Source organism: Pygocentrus nattereri, chromosome 16 (genome assembly GCF_015220715.1).
Source record: "Pygocentrus nattereri isolate fPygNat1 chromosome 16, fPygNat1.pri, whole genome shotgun sequence".
In the NCBI taxonomy this organism is placed as follows: Eukaryota; Metazoa; Chordata; class Actinopteri; order Characiformes; family Serrasalmidae; genus Pygocentrus; species Pygocentrus nattereri.
Window position 1 is genome coordinate 26,866,309 of NC_051226.1, and position 15,735 is coordinate 26,882,043.

General features: G+C 39.1%; 1 protein-coding gene across 3 annotated transcripts in view; it reads right to left on the bottom strand.

Moving 5' to 3' along the window:
• The window catches only part of shroom1 (shroom family member 1), a 29,023-nt gene extending 13,288 nt beyond the window's left edge, over positions 1-15,735 (bottom strand). The window contains exon 1 of one of the 3 annotated variants that reach the window (XM_017701133.2): positions 15,611-15,735. The gene's annotated coding sequence lies outside the window, so the exon portion shown is untranslated. Of the gene's footprint in view, positions 1-226; positions 511-8,122; positions 8,165-15,610 lie in introns of those variants that run through there. The other 2 variants (XM_017701134.2, XM_037546183.1) reach the window with 2 other exon arrangements.

Sequence of the window (15,735 nt, forward strand, 5' to 3'; positions counted from 1 at the left end):
ATTCATAATGATCTGGGCAAGCACACAAGGAAGCACTCAGCTGGAAAAAGTGAGAGCCAGATCTCTCCCCAGGACCGCTTTGCTATACAAACTTGCATAAAGCAGGGAAATTAAGCATGAGTTGAAAATTTGTCAACTTCATAGAAGATAAAAGAGTAAATGTATGAATCAAATGATCAAATAATTTCTAATAAATATATAACACAACAAATATTTCCCATCTTACCAGAGGTAATGACTGAAAAGTCCAAAAAAGACAAAAGAAATGATCCAATGATCCATTTCAAGCCACTCTGCAAGCACATCTTTAGACAGTTGTCTCCTGCTACAGACTTGTTACATGGACTGCTAGCACACAGTGGAGCTCCAGCAGGCCTCGCTCTCCTCAAACCCTGCTGAGAGGCTGGGCTTTGCACGCCTGTGACGTCCACCCTGCAAACGCACAATAGGCCCAACAGAGGGAATATTTCACTGCTGATAATGGTGTCTGAAGAGGGGAAAAAAGGCCTCACATTCCTGGCTGGCTTCAAAGAAAGAAAGGGCCTGGGCGCCATTCATTCCCAGAGTTCTCTGAACATGGAGAGTTGCCAAGCAGGAGGGGAGGGACCCTTCGGTAGAAACCCTCACTTAAAGAAGTGACCCTCCCTCTGAACAGGCCTAGTCAACCAGAGATGTAGTGAAGTGAATTTATCTAAGCAGAAAGTCCAGCAATATGAAAGAGACAATTTCCAGTAGTTACATTTCACATTTCATTAATCATGGAGGATGCAGATACAAAGGCATAGTTTATTTACTTTTTGTCTGTTATTTTAACATTTCATTTTTAATGACATTTTAAGTGGTTTGTTATGCAAAAAGGACCCAGTGAGATTCTTTAAGGCCTTTCCAGCTACAAGCTTTGCACTGATCCAGCACTTCAATTCAAACACACAACAATAACCAAATGTTATAAGCAATCACATGCTAATCAATATGGCATGAACACAGTCATTAAACATAATATTATTTTGAAGTTTCTACCTAAACACTGTGGAAAGTCAAAATAATTTAACTGCAGCTAAAGGTAAATAGCATGAGGACTTTCCAGCTGCTCCACTTGACTGGTAATGCCTTAAAATTAATGATTCAACATGGTCATTTCACTATGTTCATAGGGTGTTCAAGTTAATAACCCTGAACAGATTTCTTGTCCTTAATTTCTACCACTAGTCAACTGGAGGGTATGTAGAACTCTCAAGTTTCAGAGGAAACCTCAGGCCTTTTGAAGCTATTCGGTATGTATTCAGTACTGTTCAAAAAGACAGAGACCTCCCTTCATTTAATTAATTCATAGTCGAAGCAGCTATTAAGTGAAAGTCATTCAGTTGTCAGGAGATACACTATACTGCCAAAAGTATTCGCTCGTCTGCTTTCAGGCGCATATGAACTTAAGTGACTTTCCATTCTTAATTCTTAGGGTTTAATATGATGTCGGCCTGCCCTTTGCAGCTATAACAGCTTCAACTCTTCTGGTAAGACTTTTCACAAGGTTTAGGAGTGTGTTTATGGGAATTTTTCACCATTCTTCCAGAAGTGCATTTCTGAGGTCAGACACTGAAGGTCCGGCTTGCAGTCTCCAAACTAATTAATCCCAAAGATGTTCTGTTGGGTTGAGGTCAGGACTCTGTGCAGGCCAGTCAAGTTCTTTCATACCAAACTCGCTCATCCATGTCTTTATGGACCTTGCTTTGTGCACTGGTGCGCAGTCATGTTGGAACAGTAAGGGGCCATCCCCAAGCTGTTCCCACAAAGTCTCGGACTGGCTCGGAAATCTCTTGGTCTGCTGAGGCATTAAGAGTTCCTTTCACTGGAACTAAAGGGCCAAGCCCAACTCCTGAAAAACAACCCCACACCATAATCCCCCCTCCACCAAACTTCACACTTGGCACGATGCAGTCAGAAAAGTACTGTTCTCCTGGCAATCGCCAAACCCAGACTCGTCCATTGGATCACCAGATGGAGAAGCGTGATTCGTCACTTCAGAGAACACGTCTCCACTGCCCTAAAGTCCAGTGGCGACACTTTAGACCACTGCATTCGACACTTTCCATTGTGCTTGGCTTGGATGCAGCTGCTCAGCCATGGAAACCCATTCCATGAAGCTCTCTATGCTGTTCTTGAGCTGATCTGAAGGCCACATGAAGTTTGGAGGTCTGTAGTGATTGACTCTGCAAAAGTTGGCGCACTATGTGCCTCAGCATCCGCTGACCCTGCTCTGTCATTTTACGTGGCCTTCCACTTCATGGTTGAGTTGCTGTCGTTCCCAAATGCTTCCACTTTGTTATAATACCACTGACAGTTAACTGTGGAATATTATGTGGCGAGAAAATTTCACGACTAGACTTGTTGCACAGGTGGCATCCACATCTGCATGCCTAGGTGCTTGGTTTTAAACAACTGTGGCCAGTGAAGTGATTGGAACACCTTAATTAAATTATTTGGATGGGTGAGTAAATACTTTTGGCAATATAATGTATTTCTTAAGACTAACTCACACAGGGAGGGGGAACATCAAAGGAAAATAAGTAAAAAACAGGAGTTTTCAAAACTGGAGTTCAAAAAATTAATAAAATGGGTTTTTTTTTCAGGATTTGGACTCGGCCCCTTGGTTCCAGTGAAAGGAACTTTTAATGCTTCAGCAGACCAAGAGATTTTGAACAATTTCATGCTCCCAACATTGTGGGAACAGTTTGGGGACGGTCCCTTCCTGTTCCAACATGACTGCACACCAGTGCACAAAGCAAGGTCCATAAGGACATGGATGAGCGAGTTTGGTGTGGAAGAACTTGACTGGCCTGCACAAAGTCCTGACCTCAACCCAACAGAACACCTTTGGGATGAATTAGAGCGGAGACTGTGAGCCAGACCTTCTCGTCCAACATCAGTGTCTAACCTCACAAATGCGCTTCTAGAAGAACGGTGAAAAATTCCCATAAACACACTCTTAAACCTTGTGGAAAGCCTTCCCAGAAGAGTTGAAGTTGTTATAGCTGCCAAGGCTGGGCTGACATCATATCAAACCTTATGGATTAAAAATGGGATGTCATATGTGTGTGAAGGCAGATGAGCGAATACTTTTAGCAATATAATGTATGTAGGGTCAATGCATTAATAAAATACATTGACCCTACATGTGAAATAAAAATGTGTCTGCCATTAACATCATTTGTTACTCTTTACAAAAACACTTTATGTTCAGAATTGTTATAAATGGATGCCATTTTGAAATGATATTGAATGAATGATTCCTTTCTTCCCCTTGATGTTGAAAAACAATTAACTTGTACTGAATGTTTTGAATCACTAAAAAATCACTTTAACACGTGTAAGTCCATGTAGTTTCTTTATTATGAAAAACCTTAGGGCAACATTGCTGTTTTCAACTTCCTGCCATTCCCACCTGCCAGATGAATGTGAGTCACAAAGGCTTGCAACAAATAACATGGACAAGCTATTCTTAACCTCAAGCACCTACAACACTCCTCTGAGACTAACAGCTACCTGCTGCCTCAGAATCACATTTTAAATATGCCCAATTGCATTTTTGCTCTATTAATTGTAAAACACCAAAAAATGTTTAGAAAAACTATAGAACTAAAACCAATAACAGTCTTTGCTACAACACCTGATAACACCTCTTTATATGTTACAATCATTATGAAGAGGTGTATTATTAGGAATTCAAGAGATCTGGAGGACGTATGGAGTACAGTGAGTGTACTAGAATAGTCCTTCAGCCAATTTTAGCTTAATCTCACAAAGAGGACAAACCTTTACACAGTATCCCTTACTAATGTAAAGTCACTTGTTAAAAAAAGTCATAATATGCATGTGTTAACAGAGTGAATGCAGAGGAGGTCAACTGGATTGTCCAAGCTTGGTAAAAATATTACAACAAGGCTATAGGAATTCCATGACTGTTTCAGGATGTGAGAGGCACTTATTTTTCTTGTCTGCCAGCTATGAGGGCAGGACCACCTGGAGGTCATCATGTGCATGCCATTCTAATGTTACAGAACAATATTCAGTGCTTTATGTTAACTTCCAAGACAAGGGGGTCAAATTCCACAGTATATTTGCAGCAAATGCACTGAAATATGCAGCTTGATTATGCGATCCCCACAATAAGAAACAAGCCGCTGTAAATACTGACCCAGTCTGGAAACGACTTCTGTCTGGGATTACAAGACACAAGTAAAGGAGTTCCTCAGTTCTGACTTTTGCCCCAGACATTTAAAGCTATCAACAATAATCCACAACACGTGTAAAGGACCAATATATGGAACAAAAATATGTGCAATACCAAAAGTATCTTCATTTAAAGACCCTTATCCTATCCTATCCTGCATTTTATACTTTTTCCTAAGGTTTATGTATGACTTTTGTGTGGATTTTTGTAAGAAAAGTCATCATTTATGTTTTCATGTCCATTTTCCAACCTCTCTTTATCCTTTCAAATTATGCAGGCTGTTGCACTGATTTTAAGACTAATGTAAATTACCTCTTTTCTCACTGGCTGCCCTGTATTTTGCCTCATTCAGAAAGCGGTGCAGGCCGCCTTAGAACTTCAATATCAATGGGTGGAGCTAAACTGCTGAACAGATACACATGCAAATGGTTTTCTCACATCACCAAAAAAAAAAAAAGGTTTGGACTGAACAGTACATTTTAAAAATGTAAATGCAATATGATGCATCAGTCTGAGAGGGATGATACAACTGCATGAATTTTCAAATGTTAGAACTCACAACAGTAAAATTCAGTAAAGTATGCACTAGTGGTGTGTGATGTGGCAAAACGTACCACAATATTTGAAGACACTGCCACAATACACAATATGTATGATGCTATTTCATTATTCTGAGGTTTGATTAAGTTGAAACGATTAAATTCACCATTAATGCCACTTTAAAAATACTATGAAAAATATGAATATAACAATTTTTGCATTCACATACCACGTCACAGTAGATTCAACTAAACAGGAATTTTTTCTCAAGCTTTTATCATTTATGCAACATGCAGTTGTTTGACGTCATTACGATATCAAACATACACTCAGGAAAGTGCACTTTGGCATAATTTAACCACAATAACAATAAAATATTACCTTACTGCCCTAGTATGCACACACACACACACACCAAAAAGAAAAAAAAAAACAAGAAACTGGAAAAAACTTGTGGTGTACTGTGTTACAGCCTATTTGATTGTGTACATAGTTATTCAAGCTACACTTGTGAATGCCTTTTTAAATCCAAATCAAACCAAATGAAACTGTATTACAGTGAAATTTGATGATGCATTCAATCATTTCTTCAACTGCATTTGAATCACCGTGATGACAGATTTTTGCACCCCTATGAAAAAGTGGCCGGTAAACACCAGAGAAAAGACCTGCATAAATCACCTCTGTGTAAATAAGGAGGTGATGCGTGTGGAGCCTGAATCCCAACAGGTGTTTGTGAACAATGTTTCATCTAACAACAACAAACTATTGTGCACTTCCTTACACACAGTTAAACACGTATGTTCACTAGGAGAACCAGAGCTAACAGAGTCATGAGTCATGAGCCAAAATCCAGGCTGTTCAACACAAAGAGCACACAAAAAAGCCCCAAATCCTGCAAATCGTTCCTCTTCAGGGAGTAATGAGGCCAACCGAGTAAGCCCATATATAGAAAAAGCAAGACAGAGTGAGTGAGAAAGGCAAAGAAGAGGGGGAGAGTGAGCGAAAAAAGAGCCCACAGAACAGTGAGTAACTTGGCAATACAGTCTTGGGCATCAGATAAAGTGAGAAAAAGTCCAGAAATAGAGCACAACACACTTACTTTTAATGCTGAAACAAACTCAGTGTAAAGCACACATCCACAAGGAGAAATTATACGACCAATTTAATTGGCATTTGTTGTCCTCTATATACGGTGATGTTTTAGATAATGTTCAACTGAAATAAACCCTGAATATTTTGCATTGTGAAACTGAGTGGCTGTGCAAAGGTAACAAAAACTTCAACCAAGTCTTTATTCCAGAACATCAACATATTCATATTCAAAAAACATCTTGCACTTAACTTCTTATTTCTCCATTAATTTCTGCCTTGCTTAGAACCCAGGAGACAATACAGAAAGGCCTGCATTGAATAAAATGCAAGGTAAAGCAAGAGAATACAGAGAACAAAACGCTGAGGAAACGACCCATTTCCTGGATGGAGGGCTGGTGTTCTTAATTGTAACCTCACAGCTGCTTCTCTTGACAACACCAGCAGACAGCAACAATACAAAACAGTACAGCATGGTACAAAGCCTGGGAAACTCTGTGGTATAGCAGGTAAACAAACAAACAAGAAAACTACATGCTCTCTGATTAGGCCCTATTTGTAGACCCTATGACGTTTGAGCTGCGCTGGCAACACAACATTGGGAAAATATGAACAGAAATGCAACCGAATGTAAATTCCAGACACACATAGAGCTGCTTTGATCTAAGCTCAACTCACAAATGTGTAGCAATTGTTGTGAGACTGAAGATGTTACACAACTCTGTTAAACCTCCTGTTCAACCTAATGAATTTTAACAAAAAATGAGCTTAGATTCACTACATAACAATGAGCTATGCATTCAAAATGCTACTGAGCAAGACTATGTTGTTGAGCTAACTGAAACTAGTCATGTTGGAAACAACAGCATGTGACCTCACATGCAAACTAAATAAAAATCATCTGAAATTAATAACACAATCTAAATTTCTGCCATTTGAATATTCTCTATTCAGTTTCTCGCAAGCTATATTTTTGTCCTATACGAATGGTGGAGCATGGACAGGTTATTCACATTTAAAGAGTTTTATTCATTTTAAAACGAATAGTTAAAATGTGTACTGGATGAGACAACAGCCATTACACTGTGGTCATGTTTGCTATTCCTCATCTGTCACGATTCTAGGTCACTCCTGAAACACAGAAACCTGAGACTTTCCTAAACTCCAGGTCTCTTTTAAATGAACTATTATTTTTTCATAGCTCATCAGAGCTCATTGTTACTTTTCAAAAACTTATATCAACTAATCATATCTGAATTGTTTGCAGAATGAAAACAACTGACAAACCAAGAGAACCAAACACAGAAAGCATTTGTTAAAGGTTTTCTTAAAAAATCCCATCACACACAAGCGGTTTGGACTGGCCAGGCTTTTTTTTCAATCCCCTAAATGCTAGCAAGGCAGTCTCACCAATGCTTTATCTGTGTCCTGGTGGCCTGGCAATTACACAAGGAATGGAATGTGCACGATAAGCTGACACAGGTAAAGCAAATAAGGTCAGCACATACTGTATTATGTCATGTGTCTTTATGAGAAACTTAATCTGTACAGCAGGCTGGGTGGGCATACATTAGCCTTGGTTTCAGACATTCCTCATAATTACCTGAGGGCAAAACGATGTACAAGCTCTGACCGCTCAGCAGCACTAGTGCCACTAATGTGAGGTTTGTTATGGGTGGCTCCCTTTATTATGCTAAAGGTTTCATCCAAAATCATAAGAACAAAGTTTCATCCTTACATAATATCTAATCCTCAGACAGAAACAATATCACAAGTTACTTCCTGACAGCAGCAACCACAATGCTGGCAAACATAACAAACGCAGGAAATTCTCAGAAACATTAAGAATGTTTAGGCCACTGGAAGATGGGAAAGAATCTTCGATCCAGCCAGATCCATTTTGCTGCCACATTTCTGTTGGAAAGCATGCTAAAAATGGCAGGTAATTCTACCCGGGAGGTGGAACATCTCCAAATTCTCATATTACATCAACAGCAAGCCTAGGTTGATGCTGACAAGTGATCAAGTGACACCTACCTGTCAGTCAAATTTACTGTCCCCTATAAAGCAGTTTAGACTCACTCTCCTGAGAACAGATCCAACTACACCAGTATAAAAGATCACATCTGACATGAATATTCATATGACATGAACACGAAACATTTACAAGTTTATGAAAACACTAACAAACCAAACTAAAAATAATGGACATTACAAGCTTAAATAACAAGCCAATAAGAAAGTAAATCAAACACAGCTCACCCCTTCTCATGCAATGCACACTTACACAACTCCAAAGCATACAGATCCACAGACAACCCAGCCGTTTACCTCCCCAACTTAGTTATTTTCCTTTTCAGTTGGCTAGAAGTCTCTGTTAATAATTAAATGAAGGCAACGAACACTCACTTATGCATTATTTACTCTCTTCACCAGCTTCGCCAGTGAGAACCCACACACAACAGACAGAAATCAGCTTTAGGGAAACAGGATGATATCAGCACTCAAGAGTGAAAGGAGTGAAGTTTTCTTCACTGTCTCCAGCTCTAGGCTGCCCTTCCGACCTCCATTAGAGCAGCAGGTGAAGACATGACATCATTTCAGTGCTATGAGGAGCGCAAAGTCAAGTGCTCAAACATTCCTCACAACAAACTGAACTGGCAATGGGTAATCAAATGACCTTGGGAAGGTACAATATCCTTTCATTCATGTTGAACCCAAGGTGCCAAGCAGATCCTTTTTTATATTATTAGGCCTACAGGACAAAAGTACAACCCTGCCAAAAGTAAGATATACAAAATGATCTAAGCAAGTTCTATCAGGTAACATAAACAAGTGAAGAGGAAGATTTTGTTCCACGTATGAAATGACAACGAGGCACATTTGCATTAGATATTTGACTTGCAAAAAGACAGATTCACCGGTTATAATGATCACACACAAGCCTTCTATTGTGTGCTCCCATGTTAAAAAAATCCCAATGTAACCAAACTAACAGAACTTTCTGATCAAAGCTGTGACAGTACTTCATGGGTAATGGACACTTTATTAATGATTATTAAAGATATCTAATATCTCATCTGTATGGGTTGAATGCCCAAGTTTGCTAACAATCAAGACCAACTGTTGTTTGTCAATAAATTCTTTTTAAAAGTTGTTTAAAATGTGAAAATACCAAACAACTGTGAATCAAATTAACCTTAATGAGTGTCCAACCAGGATTTACTCAAAACCTTTTGAATGTATTGGAAGGTTTCAAAATGTGAGAAAACCAATACTTCCAAACAATAATTCAGAACTCTGCTATATGCTTTCCATCTGCGTGAGCACATAATGTGAGTTTTAGGAAAACATTGGCCAAAGTACAGCACTTTTCCCCCCGTGTAGCCTGAAGCACTGTAGAAAGCCTGTCTAGAATTAGAAACCTAACCCTAGCAATAAAGACCACAGCAAAGAAGATGAGCTTTCAGAACGGCTGGTCCATTTCTCAGGCTCAGAGGTTTGACACAAAGGCCATTATGGTAAAATCTGAACACTGTATAAGATAATAGCTGCAATTAAGGTCTTAATGGTGGCAATATGAAGGAACATGTGGCAAGTTCTCCCCAGACCTCATTATGTTCATTACAATCCTTCTCTTGATTCCAACTGATGAAAAAGACCACCCATTAGAGCAGGTATTCTGTTCTATTCAAGTGAGAGAGGAAGGGAGAAGGAGGGGGGATGTTCTATACAGCAAAAAACACATGAAACTTCAGCCTGCTGCATTGCAACAGTACCACTGTATTCACCGACCTATGTTACCTGGCACTAATGCATATCTGAAGGACTAAAGAAAGAAAGAGACACAAAAAACATGAGAAAGGAGAAGGAAGGGAAAAGCTAGAACCACTGATAACAGCAAATGTCAATGTAAAGCAGCAATAGTGCTGTTTTCCCAATCTTTGACAGCAACACTCTCCTGTCTGTAGCACAGGCCTGCAAATATACTGTAATTATGTGATAAACCCAAAGGCTTCCACATGACAGTGTAATGTAAATACCTCTTTTATGAGCTAATGTGACAACGGTAGCCTGGTGACGGCTCATCACACACACCTTCTCATCAGGGGCAATAAGGTCGAAACCTTAGCATCTGCCAGGTTTCATCATGTTAATGAGCACTGACTGTACGCTGTCTTACAGTGTGCTGCTAGCATTCCAGCACAGGTACTAGCACTGCATATATCAGTTAACATAACATATCAGATAACATGGGATGCACTCATATGGAAATTCTAGGGTCTACCAATAGGGCCTGATGTCGATACCAAAACAGAAAACATTTCTAAAAGAAATCAGCGTAACGCAGGTATTTACTGAATGGTTTCTATGTGATGTGGTCATATTGCGTTAAATGTTTATGCATCGAAGGCGTGTGACAAACAGTTTGCATTGCTTTTCGGCATTAGTTTTCTTTATTAAAGATCTACTGAGGTTTTGTATGGCCTATCAAAAATGCTAATTTGGACAGCTTCATCTAAGATGTGGTTAGTTTGCTCTGGACTACTTTCTATAGGCTTACAAATGCACTACAACGAATCAAAAGCAGACCTTTAAGCACAGTAACCCAGTTCCACCTAAACATTCTGCTCTTCCTGAGTACAACAAATCTTTCATGAAACATCACTTTCAAATAATGGTAAAGTCCAAGGAACTTTCTGATACCAATAATCTTTTAAAAAGCCAATCTGCCGATTTCTATGTGAATCAGATGTCATCATGCATCCTCAGTTAATAGGACTGCATACAGCAGTTAAATTGCACAGCTAGTAGCGCTCGTTTGCAAATTTTTAACACTGCATGCATCAGTTAGGTAACATGGCTAGTAGCACTGCACACAGCAGTCAGAGAGCTACCGCAGAGGGCAGTTTGACAACACCTATTCACTTTTCTGCAAGACTGACTGATTCATGAATTCAGTTTTGTATATAATTAAGTCAAAGTCAGAGTTGAAAACATTTTTGGACTTTTAACTGACTTCAATATTTTTGCTTTCAAATATGTTTATGAAAACAAATGATTGAATATTCCATTTTGTCACAACCAAAACAATCATAGCACTACTGTACATCTACTAAATGTTTCAGTAGTGACAATTTTAGCTAATGTTGAACACAACTCAAAAACGCTAGCCAGTTCATGGCTAGCTAACACAGCTTTAGCTTTAAACAGCTGTTCACACATAAAATTATTGTGTTTTTCTTTCAATCACAAAAAGTTTTGGTAAGGACTCATTTTCAGACTTTAGAACACATTTACTTTAAAACAATGGGATCTAACTGCTCACCATGTGGCCAAGAAGGACAGGGATGCAGTCTCACTCACTGCTTTAAATGCAGGGCTGCGGCTAAAATAAGGCTCTGAATATGGACCAAACCTCTGTGTTTCTGTAGTCACCAAAAAAAAAAAAAAACTGGGAGTAAAAAATTTGAGTAAAGTTTTTTATAAATGATTAAACTCATCTTTCAAATTGACATTAAAAGAAAATCAAAAACATAAAAAACACTGAAAAAATGCAGAAAAAAAGGATTATTATCACAAGTTGAAATTTAGGGGTATAGGTTTGGGTTAGCCACCTCTCAACAGAAAGTACACTATAGATAACGAGTTTGTATATATTTAACTTATTACTATAAATCAATCCATTGAATAATAAGTTAATAAATTAAAAATGAATGTTTAAATAGGGCTTAAATAGTTTATCACATATTCCTTGTAAATTTAGGTATAAACTAAGGTATAAAAGCTTGTTTTCTTTTAAAATAGTTTTTCTTTTTATTCTGGGGCCGCAGAACTATTTCGGTAGAATGGTCCACATCGGTATTCAACCGGAGTTTGAACCGTCTCAAGCCAGGTGTTGCTGCAAAGTTACAGTTTGTTGTAATGACCACAAGAGCAGTATTCACAATCCTCAAAGAGCCTTTTGAAGTTTTATGGTGTGAGATGTGTTTCCTTCTATTCAGCTGCCATGAATATACATTGTCACCGCTTTTGCTAAGTGAAATGATACAGTGCTTTTAATGAGATAATCTTATATGTACAAACAAACAAATCCTAGCACAGAGCCTTTCCATGCTTGATTGCTCTAGAAGGAAGCAAAGTGCCAGAATCCCCAGCAGCGTTCAGATCCCACCACAGCCAATCACGAGCACCCACAGAAAGCTCTGCCCAATCACAGCTCTCACATGATGCACCATAACATTCCAGTGCAGGTCAAGCCACTCAGAGCAACAAGTTCTCTGGGACCTGCTGACATAAACAATTCATTTACCAGACTTCCTCAAGCAGGTTGTTGCTCTCTGCAAATGAAATGCTGCTGTAACACAAACTAAAATGTCCGTTCAACACTGCAAAGGCTCATGCCGACCACATGGAGTTCATTTTAGTTCAGTTTGCTCTTACACCAGCCTGAAATGTTGACAATGACAATTTTTAACCAGTTGGACACTCGACACCGTTTACTCACTAGGTAGGGCCAGCATGTCCTGTTTGAAAAATGAGCACATGCACGGTTTACTCACAACAATAGGTCAGACGTAAGGAGTGAGCAAAAATAACCATTTTAAACATGACCAATCAGATTCATCCAATTCAAATTCAAAAGAACTGAAATTTCCATTGTTTTCTAAGTTACTAAACTACAATTATAACCACATTTGATAGGCCATGACTATATCACACTACATAGTTCTTGACCGTAGGAATGTGCTGAGAATTCTATGTTGGTGCTGATAATGAGTGATTTCGGGTCGACACCTGCTGATTACAATCCTAATATAAATATTCTTGATTGATTACATTAAAAGACAAACACGGAATGTAACAGATCACATTCATAAATCATCAGATTCATAAAATCCTCATTCTAAAACATGTGACACGTGTCTGCTCATTCAGAGCACCTGCTACTTAATGTGGCATGTTAAATTCTGAGCACTGACCACTTTCAAATGTTGACCATTACACACACACACACAGACACACAGACACACACACACACACACACACACACACACACACACACACACACACACACACTACCTAAGCCACTTATCCTTCTGGCATTCTGGTGTTGACCATTACAGCTCTTATGATTTTAGCCAATTATTTTGAAACTGACATAGAAAGAATATTAAGAAGAACGATAACAGTTCAACCTATCATAATTACTCAATATTTGCCTGACCGCAATTATTTTCTACAGCTGTTTATGTCGTGACACACAGAATGTGAACTGGGTGCACTGTTATCTGACACCATGCATGCAGATAAAATAATGCGGAAAAACACATTTGTTGAAATGTGTCATTGGTCTTACAAAACAGAAGTGCTAACTTCTGACTTCATAAGAAATTCTGACTTCTGGCTGGGGTTATAACACTTTCATAGTGCAGTGGTAAGCAATGTCTGTTCGTTTGAGCTTCAGCCATTTTGTCAGTTAGGAGCTACTAAATATCGACAGCTACAAAACATTATAGATGTCGATACTTAGTGTCAAATATGCCTGAACTCAGTACTCAGAAGCTCAGTCAACAATCAATTGTGAGTCAGTCTCACAATTATGACAAGTAGTGTGACACAACTCGAAAAAACGAAAATGACTAAAACTTTTTTAGACATACAAACCAATGATGTCTGGCTGAATCATTACTAATCAAGTCAGAATTATTTAACTGATTTTAAATGAATTATTTGGTAACAATTTCCAGTTTTAGTGATCAAATTATCATTACTGCAGCACAGTAAAATTGAAGATAAATGTGTAAATAATGTTTTTTCTTTGGAAATTTATCTCATTATTGCAACACACTGACAGCCACTGAGGTCTTTCTTTTCACTTGTGCTTTTTACTTTTTATGAATATACTCATCAGCCTCTGTGTCTTACTGTGAGAGAGAACTTCAAATACACACTACCATCAAACAAACTGCGAACTATCCACTGCCGATTCAGTCCAGGTAAAATCTTCACTGCCATGCTAGTTACTGACTCTGTAACTAGGAATACAATAGACACTGTTTACAATACTAATTTTTCAAGTTTCATTCTGAGTGTGCATGTGTGTGACTGGCACTCTGTTTGTGTCAAAACAGCTAATGTGTGATAAACAGACTAAATGTCATGCTGATGTGTCAAACAACAGTTAAAGTTCAGACCCACCTGACTGAAGGTATGTTCTTCACAACCTTTCTGACATTTTAATCTATGAGCTTAAGCTCAATGTTTCAATTTATTTTAACGAAAAAATCTCTTTTCAAAATGCTGCTCCACAAAGTTGTTTTCTAACAATACTTCAACACAGTTACTGTACTGGAAAAAGGTCTAACAATACTTCATGGAACTACACAAAATACACTGGACCTTTATTAGGTTTGATTCGATGTACTGGATCAGTACTGATACCATTTTATAGTCAGCTCTGCAATCCACCTTCAGCACTTTTTATATAATTAATTGCTTTATATCTTGATCGCTGATTGTTTCCTCTGACAGTCGACAATTTTAAAATCCAATTTGCTGAGATTTGATCAGAACCGCTGAACCATTAACAACGGTTCTGAATTTCACTAAAAGAATGAGAGGAACACACTTTACTTAGCGTACTGAGGCTTCATCGGTTCTATAAAAAAGTGCAATTTTCAAATCGCAAGAGCCTCGACGGAACAAGTTTTAACGCAGAGGTTGTGAACTGGCAGTGAGACACACTGCATTCAGTATTCAAGCCTGAATACTTGGATGTGCTTGTCTTCTGGTGAAGCCTGGTGCTACATTTATCAGCCACTGACTGGTTCTATGCATTAACCAGACATATCTGAAAAGTGTGCAGCCTGCATGAAGGCACTGGCGAGGTGTTTGTTTAAGAGACCAGCTGAAACTGGAATCGTGTGTGTGTGTCCACACAGTCTGCTGTGGCTGACACTGAGGACGCTGGGCGGCAGTGTTCACACTAAGTGTGAAGTGATAGGGTTTCAGCACCAGGACAAAACCCCAGTGTCCAATTTCTTCCCAACAATGCACCCCCAATTTTGCCATTTTTCCAACTTTGAATTAAACATACAGACGCGACTGAATAATTCAGTGAACTCTGTGGAGACCACCTTGTTAGAAAAGCAGCACAGCAAAACAAGCAGACAGAACAGACAAGATCTAGCAGCTACTCTCACTTTCGACAGGTAAGAGTAACAAACACCAAGTGTCCAAATTCACACCAGCTTGAGTCACAAATTTTAGGCGGTTTAAATTGTTGCTAGAAAAAACCTCGTTATTCTCTTTCTTCGTACTCTGAGCTGTGAAGAAAATAAAGATACTACATTTTCTCAGCCAAGCTGAAACTGAACACAAACAGGTTTGGCGAAGTTGAGCTTTCTTCAGCAGGCAGCTCTACTCGCTCTGGTCAAAGGGCGCCTAAAGAGACTAAGGAGACTAGCAGCTACTTGTGTAAGAGTTCAGGACACCTGTTACAAAAACCCGCCTCGGCGGTGTTCAGAGGAAAAACCTAAGCTTGAACCACATATCTGAGTTTAAACGCCTAGGAGGGCATTTACACCGGTACAGGTTTACTGCACCTTTCGGTCCAGCGGCTCTAAAGCGGTCTGCCCGCCCGCCGGTGAGCCGTTAGGGACCGAAACTCTGGTGTTGATGTTTTTACACAAAGCGACACAAAACCAACCGTTAACCTCTCAACAAAACGCCTCCAACGTTTCCCACCTGCACTTTCGCTTAGCTGGAATTCCGGCACCGTTCAAGAGCTCTCCGGTCTCACGAGTATCACGTCTGAGGAGAAGGAAGGAAAATAAGTCATTTCTGAAAGCACTTCTCTCGGCGCTGAGCCC